We start from the raw sequence: 12,280 nt of genomic DNA, 5'->3' as shown, positions 1-12,280 counted from the left end.
ATCAGGAGGTGTGGCTCATCAAGGGGCCATCTTTGGAGACTAGCTGTCATGGATGTTAAAAGCAGCAGCTTATCTGAGCTGCAGAAATGGGTGACAGGATTTTACACGTTTTTTGAAAAGCAGCGGGAGGGGAAAGTTAACTTCATATGCGAGGGCTGCAAAAGTTGAGGCACAGCATTTTTTCCAGTAAGGTTGGCTGTCTTTGCTGAGCCCTGCACTATGCAGCCATTAGCAGGCTGGGCAGTGCTTTGCTTTATGAGGCAATTATTCCAACACACTCTATTCAAAATACACATTAGAACTTAACCTTCTGAATCCTGAAGTAGCATTTTTATCACCCAACATTAGAAAAGAGATGGAGTCAGCATATTTCCCCCCCTTTTTATGATCGGGTATCATTAATAAAGCATTGGGCAAGGACCTTCTCACAATTCCTCCGGATAATTTGTGACACAAAAGGCATTCTGTGATACAATCATCTGTTGACTTATTCAGTAACAGAGGAAGCACATGGATTGTTTTAAAAAATAAAGCCAAGGAATTAAACAACCAAACGGAGTATTTCCTCTCAAAAATGGGAACGCACGCTCAGAGTGGGATGTGATACTATTGGCTCTGCACAACTAGGAATGGGAAGTTAATATGGAATTTCTAATTAGGGTCACATGCTAATGAACTCCCTCTTCATGTTAGTTTTATGCCACTTCAGAAATTTTTTATCATATGCTTAAAAATTTATGGGCAGAAACATTAATGAAAATGAGGCGTGAATTGGAAATTGTGTCATTATGGAGATGAGGGTGGCCCGGCATTGCTGATTTTCAAGGAGGTATCTTTTATTACCTTTTTTTGAGAACTGAGAAATGATACAGGTAAAATTAATGACAAGGCATATTCTGCGTCCTGACATAGGCAGCATGGTTCTATGTAAAGTTATAAAAGTTTGATTTTAATAAGATGTTGAATTAATTATAAGGAGAATAATAATCATCACTGACAGTCATTTTTCAGAATAAAACTTCACCATCTAAGTCATATTATAGTTCTTAAGTGCATAAAGATAAGCGTTTTTTTTTTTCTATCGGCTTTGTCTTTTCAGAAATTAAAATCCACTTTTTCACAATACGGTGGATTGGAAAGCCTGGGCCTTTTCATCTGTGACATACTCGCTCAGTTTCAGACTGTACTTAAAAAGTACCTTTACTTGCTAAACTCAGGGGACAGGCAGATTTTGTGAAGCTATGTTTATGAGGAGGGAGCCAGTGCAGGCATATTAAACTTTCTCTGTTTTGAATCTCTCAGAAACTATTGTTTTCAGTACATCTGATCATTGTCACATTTGAATGGATTTTCAGAAAGCCGTTTTGCAGGGTTTCTAAGAATTGTACTTCAAGCTTATCATAGCAGGGATGAAGACAGAAGTTGAATAAAATCTTGTTTGTAGGCCTGATGTCAAGGCAGTGTCTATTTTTTTTTTTTTTAACCTCTCTAATTCTGTGTGCATTTGGACCCAGGTCTCAGTGACTCTGGCAGGCCAGGTCTCCCTCACGGCTGAACAGGCAGGCCTCTGTCACAGCTGTTCCAGCACTGAGTGAGTGGTTAAGTATTAAAAGCTGAGGCTGGGCGTGGTGGCTCACACCTGTAATCTCAGCACTTTGGGAGGCTGAGGCGGGCGGATCACCTGAGGTCAGGAGTTCGAGACCAGCCTGGCCAACATGGTGAAACCTCATCTGTACCAAAAGTACAAAAATTAGCCGGTTATGGTGGTGGGCACCTGTAATTCCAGCTACTCAGGACGATGAGGCAGGAGAATCAGTTGAATCTAGGAGGCAGACATTGCAGTGAGCTGAGATTGTGCCATTGCACTCTAGCCTGGGCGACAAGAGCGAGATCCGTCTCAAAAATAAATTAATAAACGCTGAGAGAGCCAGTGCCCTTAAAGGCTGGAATGTAACAAAAGCCCCCCAAAAGTTTTGAGTAGGCCTTTCCTAGGGTTTGAAACATTACCAGATCATGAAGGAATTCTTAACAGGACCCATTTAGGATTAAACAAGTATATTAGCGCTCTGAAGAAACTCTCCAGGCCTCGACAAACATGTTTTTTGGGGTTCTATAGGGACTCCCCAAACCTCCATGATTTAGCAGGAGACAAGGGTAATCATCCCAGCACCTGGACCCATTTAGATTAAGTAAATTTACTGAGGCTGCAGAGGAAGGTTGTCAGGACTCAGACCTTCGTTATAGATGAGAAGTTAATCGCTTATGTCCTTAGATGAATGCACACTTGCACATAGACCTATAACTTAGAAGGTATATAAGCTCTGGAAAACTTTGTAATTTTGCATTGGTCTGGTGATACTTCCCAGGCCTTCTTCCTGTACCCGGTTACAGGAATAAACTCCTTTCTCTCTCAGTTCTCCTGCATCTTGTGATTGGTCCATGAGAATAAGCAGCCTGACCCTTGGTTTGGTCTAGGAACGACTCTTCAGGAGTCACCTCTTTCTTGTATCTGTTCCCCTGTGCCCCCTCACCTCCTTCCAAACTGTGCAGAGGAGACCCCCGCCTGCCTTTCGTCCTGCCTTCTCTCCTTCCTTCCCCTGTTCTGGAGAGAGGGCATACTCTTGAGGGACCAGCATCTCCTCTCCCTGAGGGACACACTCTTCGTACTGTCTCCATCTCTCACCACTGAAGGACGGTGCAGAACTCAGACTTTGACTTCTTCAGTCAGTACATCCCTGACTGTAGAGATTGGCCCAGGGTTGTGTATATGACCCAAGCAAAATCAAACATTAAATGCCTGAGGGCTGGGTGTGGTGGCTCATGCCTGTAGTCCTAGCACTTTAGGAGGCCAAGGCGGGCGAATCACTTGAGGTCGGGAGACCAGCCTGGGCAACGTGATGAAACTCCATCTCTACTAAAAACACACACAAATTAGCTGGGCATGGTGGCGCGTGCCTGTAGTCCAGCTACTCAGGAGGCTGAGGCAGGAGAATCACTTGAACCCAGGAGGCAGGGGGTTGCAGTGAGCCACGATCGTGCCACTGCATTCCAGCCTGGGCGATAGAAGAGACTCCATCACACACACACACACACACACACACACACACACACATATACACAGATTAAATGCATGGGGTAGTAAGCTAATAGGATGTCCCTGAGCTGCTAATGGCCATTTTCTCAGCACCTGCCAAGACCCGACCTGACGAAAGGAGAGGGGAGCTAAGCAGTGGAGACAGTCCTGGCCATGCAAGTGGAGACCCTGGGTCCCCGGGTCCACTCCAGACCGTGTTCAAACTCTAGTAATTTCCCAGCACTGCTATAATAAATCACCATGAACTTGGTGACTTAAAACAACGAAGATTGTTCCTTTTGTTGCCGGAAAGGTGTCCCGATCAAGATACCAAAGGAGGGTTCTTGGAACTTGCACAGGAAAGAATCAGAGCGAGTCCATAAAGTGAAAGCCAGTTTATTAGAGAAATGAAGAAACAAATGAATGTCTACTCCATGGGCAGACCAACCCCGAGGGCTGCTGGTTGGCTACTTTTATGGTCATTTCTTGATTATGTGCTAAACAAGGGGTGAATTATGAGTTTTGTGGGAAAGGAGTGGGAACTTCCCCTGGAGGTGAGGTTCCTCCCTCGTCTTTAGACCATATAGGGTAACTTCTGATTGTTGCATGGCGTTTTTAAATTGTCATGGCACTCGTGAGAGTGTCCTTTAGCATGCTAATGCGTTAGAATGAATGTATAATGAGCAGTGAGAGCAAACCAGAGGTCACTTTCCTTGCCATCTTGGTTTTAGTGAGTTTTACTTGGCTTCTTCACCACCTCCTGTTTTATCAGCAGCGTCTTTATGACCTGTATCTTGTGTGGACCTTCTGTGTCATCCTGTGACTAAGAATGCCTAATCTCATGGGAATGCAGCCCAGTAGGTCTCAGACTCATTTTACCCAGCCCCTATTCAAGATGGAGTTGCTCTGGTTCGAAGGCCTCTGACACTTTCATGTTTCTGAAGGTCAGAAGTCCAAAAATCTGGCTGTATCCAGGACCATATTTCCTCTGAAGTCTTGATAGGAGAATCCCTCCTTTCTTCTTCCAAATGCTGCTTGGTTTGTGGCAGAATGACTCCGACTCTGCCTGTTTGCACATGACCTTCTTTCCCAGGTGTATGTCAAACCTCCCTCTCCTTTCTCTTGCAAAGAGACTAGTCACTGACCCACCTTAAATTCAGGACAATCTCATCTTGAGATCCTTAGCTTAATGACATCTGTAAAGATCCTACACATTCATGGGTAGCAAAGGTTAGGACTTGGACTTATCTTTTTAGGAGATAAATTCAGCCCGCTACAACCCGTGCAACTTTTTCTGTTACATAAATTACGTTTTCCCCGATAAAGGAGCCTGGATTAATATAGCCACTGTGTGCCCTTGGCATCCTTTCTTTTTACTTCAGAAGCTCAGAGGTGAAAAGCACCTTAAAGAACACTGAGTTCAACATGTTAACGTGCGGCTTGGAGTCGGGAGCTCACGCCTCCCTATAATCCCAGCACTTTGAGAGGCCAAGGCCAGCGCGTTGCTTGAGCTCAGGAGTTCGAGACCAGCCTGGACAACACAGTGAACATCTGCCTCTACAAATAGTAAAACATTAGGAGCAGTGGCTTGTGCGTGTAGCCTCCCAGCTACTTGGGAGCCTGAGGTGGAAGGATCACTTGGGCCCAGGAAGTCGAGAATGCAGTAAGCGGTGATCATGCCACTGCACTCCAGTCTGGGCGACAGAATGAGACCCTGTCTCATGAAAATAAAATAAAATAATAGAAAAAATGAGCCTTGGGATGGGGTGGTTTGGGTGGGCTGGGGTGGATTGTTGGTTCTTGCTTAGATCACTTAGCAGTTTGCATGGCAAAGGAGAAAAAGAATGCTAACACCCAGCCAAGAATCAGCTCTGTAAACCTTGCACTTGAAACATGATCACTGTGTGAACTGCCTGGGTCCATTGATCCAGGCCCACGTTCCCTCTCCTGTACTGAGGAAGTCTGAGACCCACTTCTGGGAGTCCCTGGGGTTCTGGCTAGTCATTGCCACCCAAACCTAGCACCCCTATATTTTTCAGAGTCCTTCATGCCATAATTGTCTGTAAAGAGGTAGCATCAAAAGTAGCATTTGTGTTGCCAAAAAGCTAGCCCATCTTAGGGTCTTTCAACAGTGACTGGTTGTTGTTGTTGTTGTTGTTGTTGTTTTTAAATAAGTGGGATTCTCAGCTTTGAGATAATGCGAATGAAATCCCAACTCCACTTTTGGAATTGAAACACACACATACACTTGAAATAAAAATGTGTTGTTGGATTTCTACCAAATGGTTGGTGACAACATAAGTTATCTCATGCTGTGCGAACCACCGGTCGGTAATGAGATATATGTTAGAGGATCTGACTTGTTTGCAAAGCAGTGAGTGACTCACATGCAACGTAAAATGTACATTTTGGCTGTGTTCTGTAGGAGTTCAACTATAGGCCACCCTGGAGGGGCAAAACTGTGGGGACAGTAAAAACATCCAGGGGTGCCAGGGGTTCTGTGGGAGGGAGGGATGAATGGGCAGAGCATAGAGGATTTATTTATTTATCTATTTTTATTTTCTTTTTTCCACATGAAGTCTCACTGTGTCACCCAGGTTGGAGTGCAGTGGTGCAATCTGGGCTCACTGCAACCTCCGCCTCCCGGATCAAGTGATTCTCCTGCCTCAGCCTCCTGAGTAGGTGAGATTACAGGCATGTGTCACCCTGCCTGGATAATTTGTGTATTTTTAGTAGAGATGGGGTTTCACTTTGTTGGCCAGGTTGGTCTCGAACACCTGACCTCAGGTGATCCGCCTGCCTCGGGCTCCGAAAATGCTGGGATTATAGGCGTGAGCTGTTGTGCCCGGCAGCATAGAGGATTTTTAGGGCGGTGAAAATACTCTATGTGACACTGTAATGGTGGATCTGTCAACCCACACAATATACAACATCAACTGTGAACTTTAATGGAAACTCTGCTCTCTGGGTGATTGTGGTGTGCCAGTTCCAGGGTTATCAATTGTAACAAATTGCACCTCTGGTAGGGGGTTTTGTTAAGGGTGAAACTATGCCTGTGTGGGGCGAGTGAGGGTACATGGGGAATCTCCGTAGATTTGCTGAATTTTCTGTGAACCTGCTACTCCTCTAAAATATAACGTTGGTTTGAACAACAACAAAAAAAATACATTTTGATTGACAGATTCCTTCCTTCCCAGGAACTGCAAAAGGTGAAATCACAAAGGGTGTCTCTCATGAGGTGAGGTCCGGAAGCACCTGTTCCCGCCATTCCTGTTGCAGAGCCTTTAAGAATTTCTCAGCAGGGCTGTTTGAAAAGCTTAATGCTAAGAAAGGCCTTTGTCTGAAAGAGTCTGGTTGAAATCCCTGCTCCCAGCTCCTTGCTGTGTGACCCTGGGCAAGTCTCTACTTAACCTCCTCCCTGACTACAGCCAGGCTAATCCCCACCTCTGAGGATTAAAGGAGATAAGAGACACCAGGCACTTAGCACCAAGTGCGGCCTTTCCTATGTGCTTCATAAATGATGGTGGAAATGATTATGATTGTTTCTTTATTATCTCTAGGTTCTCCTCCTTCCCTGGAGTCTGGGGATGGGGGTGTTATGTAGCTTCTTCCTGGGGCATGAGGTGGTTTATCTAAATTCTGCCTCCGTGGTTCTCAGGGCCAAGGGCAACTGTACTGCTGCAGATGGCTGTAGTGGGAGATTCTGGGAGAGGTGGGTGGTGTAAATCACTAATGAAAAGGAAAGCATTGCTTTTCACTTATTTGGGTATAAAACATGGAGAGTTCAGGACTAGAATGACCAAACATACAAATCCAATTTTCTTTGTTTTTTTTTTTTTTTTTTTTTTTGAGATGGAGTCTTGCTCTGTTGCCCAGGCTGCAGTGCAGTGGTGTGATCAGCTCACTGCAGCCTCCCAGGTTCAAGTGATTCTCCTGCCTCTACCTCCCCAGTAGCTGGAATTACAGGCATGCACCACCATGCCCGGCTAATTTTTGTATTTTTAGTAGAGACGGGGTTTCACCATGTTCGCCAGGGTAGTCTCAATCTCTTGACCTCAATTGAACTCCCCGTCTTGGCCTCCCAAAGTGCTGAGATGACAGGCATGAGCCACTGTGCCGGGCTGACAAATCCAATTTTCATTGAATTCTGGGAAATTTAGTCCAGTGATTATATTATCTGAATTTACAAAGTACTGGCTCCAAATGGGAATGATAATAATCATGTTTATTATCCTGGGGTACTTTCTTCCTGGTAAGTACTCACTTATGTCCTGTTCATTAGTCACTCTTTTAATCTGCACTGAAATACGTGCTATAGCATTCCATGGGGATGAAGAAACTGAGGCACAGGGAAACGAAGTTGTCTGCCCAAGGAAATGCAGGGAAATGAAGTTGTTTGCCCAAGGAAATGCAGGAAATAGTAGCAGAGTTGGCATTTAGCATCAGGAGATCCAGTGCCAGGTTTTTAATGGATTCACTTAGGGCTTTGGAATGGGGAGTAAATGCTCAAAATGCAGTGTATCATAGAAAATCGGAGATATGTTTTCTTATCTTAGAAATAAGAACCTTGGACTTTGAAGGTAGTGATTTTTTACTCTATCACGGGATTCTCAATCATAGACTGGGGGCCTAAAAAGCATGTAAGGCATGGATTCACTAAAAGCAGACATTTACACTCTTACCAGAGGCATCCTATCTCTCTGAGCCAGCTGCCTTCTCCTCTGTGTCCCAGTTTCTCACACAGCACCACATCCAGGGCCAAGGAGTATAAAATGAGCCTCACCCTTCACTGGGCACTCCTGCAGGCACTGAGGATAAAACGGGAGTGAAGGAGAGCAAGTTCTGGCTCTTGGAGCACACACAGTCTAGTTTGAAAGAAATACTAAATAAATCGTGACAGGACAGCTGGAAGGGTACATGGCCCTGGCGGGGGGCGGGGGGGGCTTGGTATTCCAGAGGTCCCTGGGTGAGGTGGAGGGGTGGGCTCATTCTGCCATCCACAGAGCAGGATCACAGTAGCTCATTAGGTGGCAAGAGGGGTGGACAGGAGAAGACTGAGAGAGATGGATTGAGTTATGTAATGTCTTGGAGAAGGAACAGAAGACACATTAGTTAAAAATAAGACCAATGGACTGGAGAACTTGGGGTCAGAGAGGAAGAGGTGAGGTGGAGTGATATTGCTGTTAGAGATGAGACAGTGCAAGTTGGGCTGAAGTGAAGCAAAATTGATCTAAATTATACCTGTGATGAGAAGTCACTGTAACTCTGCCTGCCTCTGTCTGTCTATCCGTCTGTCTGTCTGTCTGTCTATCCGTCCATCCATCTATCCATTTATCTATGTATCCATCTGCCTGTTCATCTATCCATCTATCCATCCATCTGCCTATTATCTATTTGCCTATATATATATATATATATATATATACATGCTTCCATCGTCTATTATCTATACATCCATCTTTTATTTCTGTTTGTATCTACCTACTTATCTGTACATGCATCCATCCTGCATCTATCCACCTGTCTATACATTCATTCACCCATCATTCTGTTTGCTTATACATTCATTAATCCATCACTTATTTATCTGCATGTTCATCCATTCATCCATCCATGTGTCTGTACATTCACACATTCATTTTCTGTCTATACATCGATCCATCTCTCCATTCATTCATCCATGAACTATTTGTCTTTACATTCATCTACCATCTATCTATGCGTTCATCAATTCATCATCCATTATCCATTCATCCATTATTTATCTGTGGATCTGTCTATACATGCATCCATGTACCAGCAGTTGGGTTGACTCTCGTGTTCCTTGAGCAGGGAAGAGATTAGAGGGACCTGAAGCCTCATGGGAAGGTCAGTTGAAGCCAGTTACAAAAAGTAATGAGATTTGGAGCTAGGATTAGGATGGGAGCAGTGGATAGATTTAAGACGTATTTCAGAAGGAAAACAGGAACCCTTTCATTTGCTGATAGACTGATCTGCTTATGTGTTTCTCCTACATGTCTTTCCATTTCATCAGCTTCTCTGGTTCCCTGTGCCCCTCAGTACTAAGCACACTTTGCTCTTCAACAGTGAAGTGTGCGTTCAGGAATTATATTGCTCTTCTAAGGGCCTGGTTCAAGACATTGACCACAGAAGGTCCTTGGTCAAATGGGTCTTCTTTAATTGTTCGTGGCCATCTGCCCGTGCAGCTGTGGGACCCTGGGGAATGTGTGGGAGGCAGCAGATGACCAAGCCCTGAAACTAAGAATGTAAGGAGAGAGGGTTTAGAAACAACCAGACATACTTTCTGAAGAATTGGGTTGTCAGTCTGAAAAAAGATGCCCCAAATCACTGCTCCAATTCCTCCCACCAACTGTTCGGCTGCCCCGGGTGCCAGAAGGATAAAAACACTAGGGGAGAGAGGTTGGCAGTTCTGCTGATGACAGCGGGAAGGTGCTGCCTGTGCTCGTGTAAAGAAGCCATGCAGGCTCACAGGCCGGGAGGTGCTTGGGTCTGACCCTGGGATGCATGAGAGAGCCACTGAAATGGATCTTTGGCTCTGAGCTTGCAACCCCGCACAGACACCACCACTTGACTGGGCCTCAGGGTGGTAAGCCCCTCTCCCTGGGTGTCCTTTAGCTCTCTTTTCAGTTCAGAGTGACTGACAGGCTTTTCTCCGGTTGGCGCCTTTAACTCAGCAAAGACCCCCAGGCAAGCTGTCACTTGGAAAGAGGATATTTGAAAAGCAGCCTGGTGAAATTAGCAGCAATGGAAACAATGAAAACATTTCATTTCTTTTCCTTCTTTTTCCTTCACTTATTTTTCCTCCTTCATCAGGCATTTTAATATTTTTTTTCCTGGTCTCATCTCACGCAGCTGAAATGAGAGCATGCCCGCTGACGCTATCCTGACGGAGAGACGGAGGCTTCTCCCTCCTTTGGCTAAAGTTCTCTCATAGCCGTTTCCTGAGAGTAGTCTTAAAGATTTAGAGGAGGAAGTCTGGCAGGGAAAATCTCAGAATGATGTGAGGGGGTAAATGATGGATTCCTCCCATCCTGTCAGTTTCAGTTTGCATTTACACAACGTGCCACCATCCCGCAGGACTCGAAGAAACCTACAAGGAGCCGGCCTGCCATTGAGTACACATACTCACTTCTGTTCTTACGGCAGCTGGCCTCATCTCCCTCCTCGCTGCCTAGTACCTTGTAAAGTGGCTGATTACCTTCATCAGCTCAGAATGTGTTAATCTAGGTTCTTTTTTTTTTTTTTTTTTTTTTTTAACGAAACCTGCAGGTCTTCTGGCAGCTGAAGGCTACTCTTGACTCTTGGCTCCGTGTCAGGATTCACATAATAAGGTCATTAGAGGAAAGTTCCAGTCCCACAATGACCAGATGAGTGGGTGCTCAGGATGTGTACTTTGAGGGAAGGAAGATATCTGAGCAAAGTCAGAATGTTAGAATCTCCCACATTTTTTCTCCTATACTTAATACAGTTCCCATCCGAGAGGTGTCAAGACCACTTACAGGAGAGATCTTCTCCTAATGCATTGGTTAAGAGCACTGCGTGTGAAGTTATTCAGACCACTTTTAGCTGTCTGACCCCCAAAATAGGTAACTTAACTTCTCTTAACTCCTCACTTGCATTTCCAGTGCCTTCACCTGTCATGTGAGAATGATCATGAAGTTCTTGGGAAGAATGTGGAGATTACTGATTTTAAAAATGCTTAGGCAGTTACTCAACGAATCCTGTTTAGTGCAGGATCAGGATTAGGGTGAATTGAGGGAGGCAGGGTCATGCAATGATCCCATATTTAACTTAAAAACTTGGATATTTTGTTCATGATGCATATTTCACAATGATTGTGATTCTGTAAAACATTGCATTCACATGAGGTGGCCGGGTGTGGTGGTTCATGCCTGTAATCCCAGCACTTCAGGAGGTCAAAGTAGAGGGATTGATTGAGCTCGGGAGTTCGAGACCGCACTGGGCAACAAAGTGAGATCTCATCTCTACGAAAAATAAAAAAAATAAAAAATTAGTTGGGCATGATGGTGCATGCCTGTAGTACCAGCTACTCGGGAGGCCGAGGTGGGAGGATGGCTTGAGTCTGAGAGGCGAAGGTTGCGGTGAGATGAAATCGTGCCACTGCACTGCAGCCTGGGTGACAGATCCAGGCCCTGTCTCAAGTAAATAAAAATAAGGTAATGTATCTTGATTGCTGAGCTCTCTGGAGTCCCCTTCAGTTATATGCCTCACCCTGGTTCTGGCCCTAATTCTGAATGTCAGCCGTGTGTGAACCATTATACTAACTGTGGGGTATGCAATGTTGTATCACTGAGATTCTTTCAGTGGTCTGTCATAGATTTCCCATGTACATCAATGTCACACAATAAGGACACATGTTATTTTATATAATATAAAGTCCTTACAAGCCTGGGCAGCATACCAAGACCCCATTTTAAAAAAATTCGATGGGCATGGTGGCATGCAGCTATAGTTCCAGCTACTTGGGAAGCTGAGGCAAGAAGTTGATTTGAGCCTAGGAGTTCGAGACTGAAGTGAGCTATGGTGCTGCCACCGCATTCCAGCCTGTGCAATAGAACAAGACTCTGTGAAAAAGAAAGAAAGAAAAAAAAAGCCTTTACATAATAAGAAGGCAGGGTACTTTCAGTGACCCAACAACATCATCACCTCGACTGTTTCTGTCCTTTCATTTCCTCGGTGTAGTGGTTTGACACTTAGGTTTGTCTTTTCTCAGTTGCAAGGCAGGTAGTGCAGTTCCCTTAAAGTTTCAAAGCCTTAGTCTGCTCAGGTTGCTGCATGAAAATACCTTAGCCTGGGTAACGTATCCACAATGGGAATGCATTGCTTACAGTTCTGGAAGCTGGGAATTCTAAGATCAGAGGCATCAGCAGATTCAGTGTCCGGTAAGGGTTCATTCTCTGCTTTATAACTGGTGCCCTGGCGCTGTGTCCTCACATGGTGGAAAGGAAGATGCGCTCCCTCCTCCCTCTTTTCTGAGGGCACTAATCCCATCTCTGAGGGCCATGCCCTCATGATGTAATCACCTTCTAAAGGTCCTGGCTCTTAATACTATCATCTTGGATATTAGATTTCACCATATGAATTTGTGGGGACACATACATTCAAACTATAGCCCCTGTTAAGCCGAATTGGGTCTTATGCCCTATCTTCAAGGGAGTCTGGGAA

At 44.9% G+C, this 12,280-nt stretch overlaps 1 protein-coding gene across 4 annotated transcripts in view; it reads left to right on the top strand.

Moving 5' to 3' along the window:
* Positions 1-12,280, top strand: part of RBFOX1 (RNA binding fox-1 homolog 1) — a 2,535,170-nt gene that overhangs the window by 1,773,839 nt on the left and 749,051 nt on the right. The window lies entirely within an intron of this gene.

The sequence above is a fragment of the Trachypithecus francoisi genome, unplaced genomic scaffold, assembly GCF_009764315.1.
Source record: "Trachypithecus francoisi isolate TF-2019V2 unplaced genomic scaffold, Tfra_2.0 Lachesis_group15, whole genome shotgun sequence".
In the NCBI taxonomy this organism is placed as follows: domain Eukaryota; kingdom Metazoa; phylum Chordata; class Mammalia; order Primates; family Cercopithecidae; genus Trachypithecus; species Trachypithecus francoisi.
The sequence above is the reverse complement of the archived record's forward strand: the minus strand, read 5'-3'. Positions and strand labels throughout refer to the sequence as shown.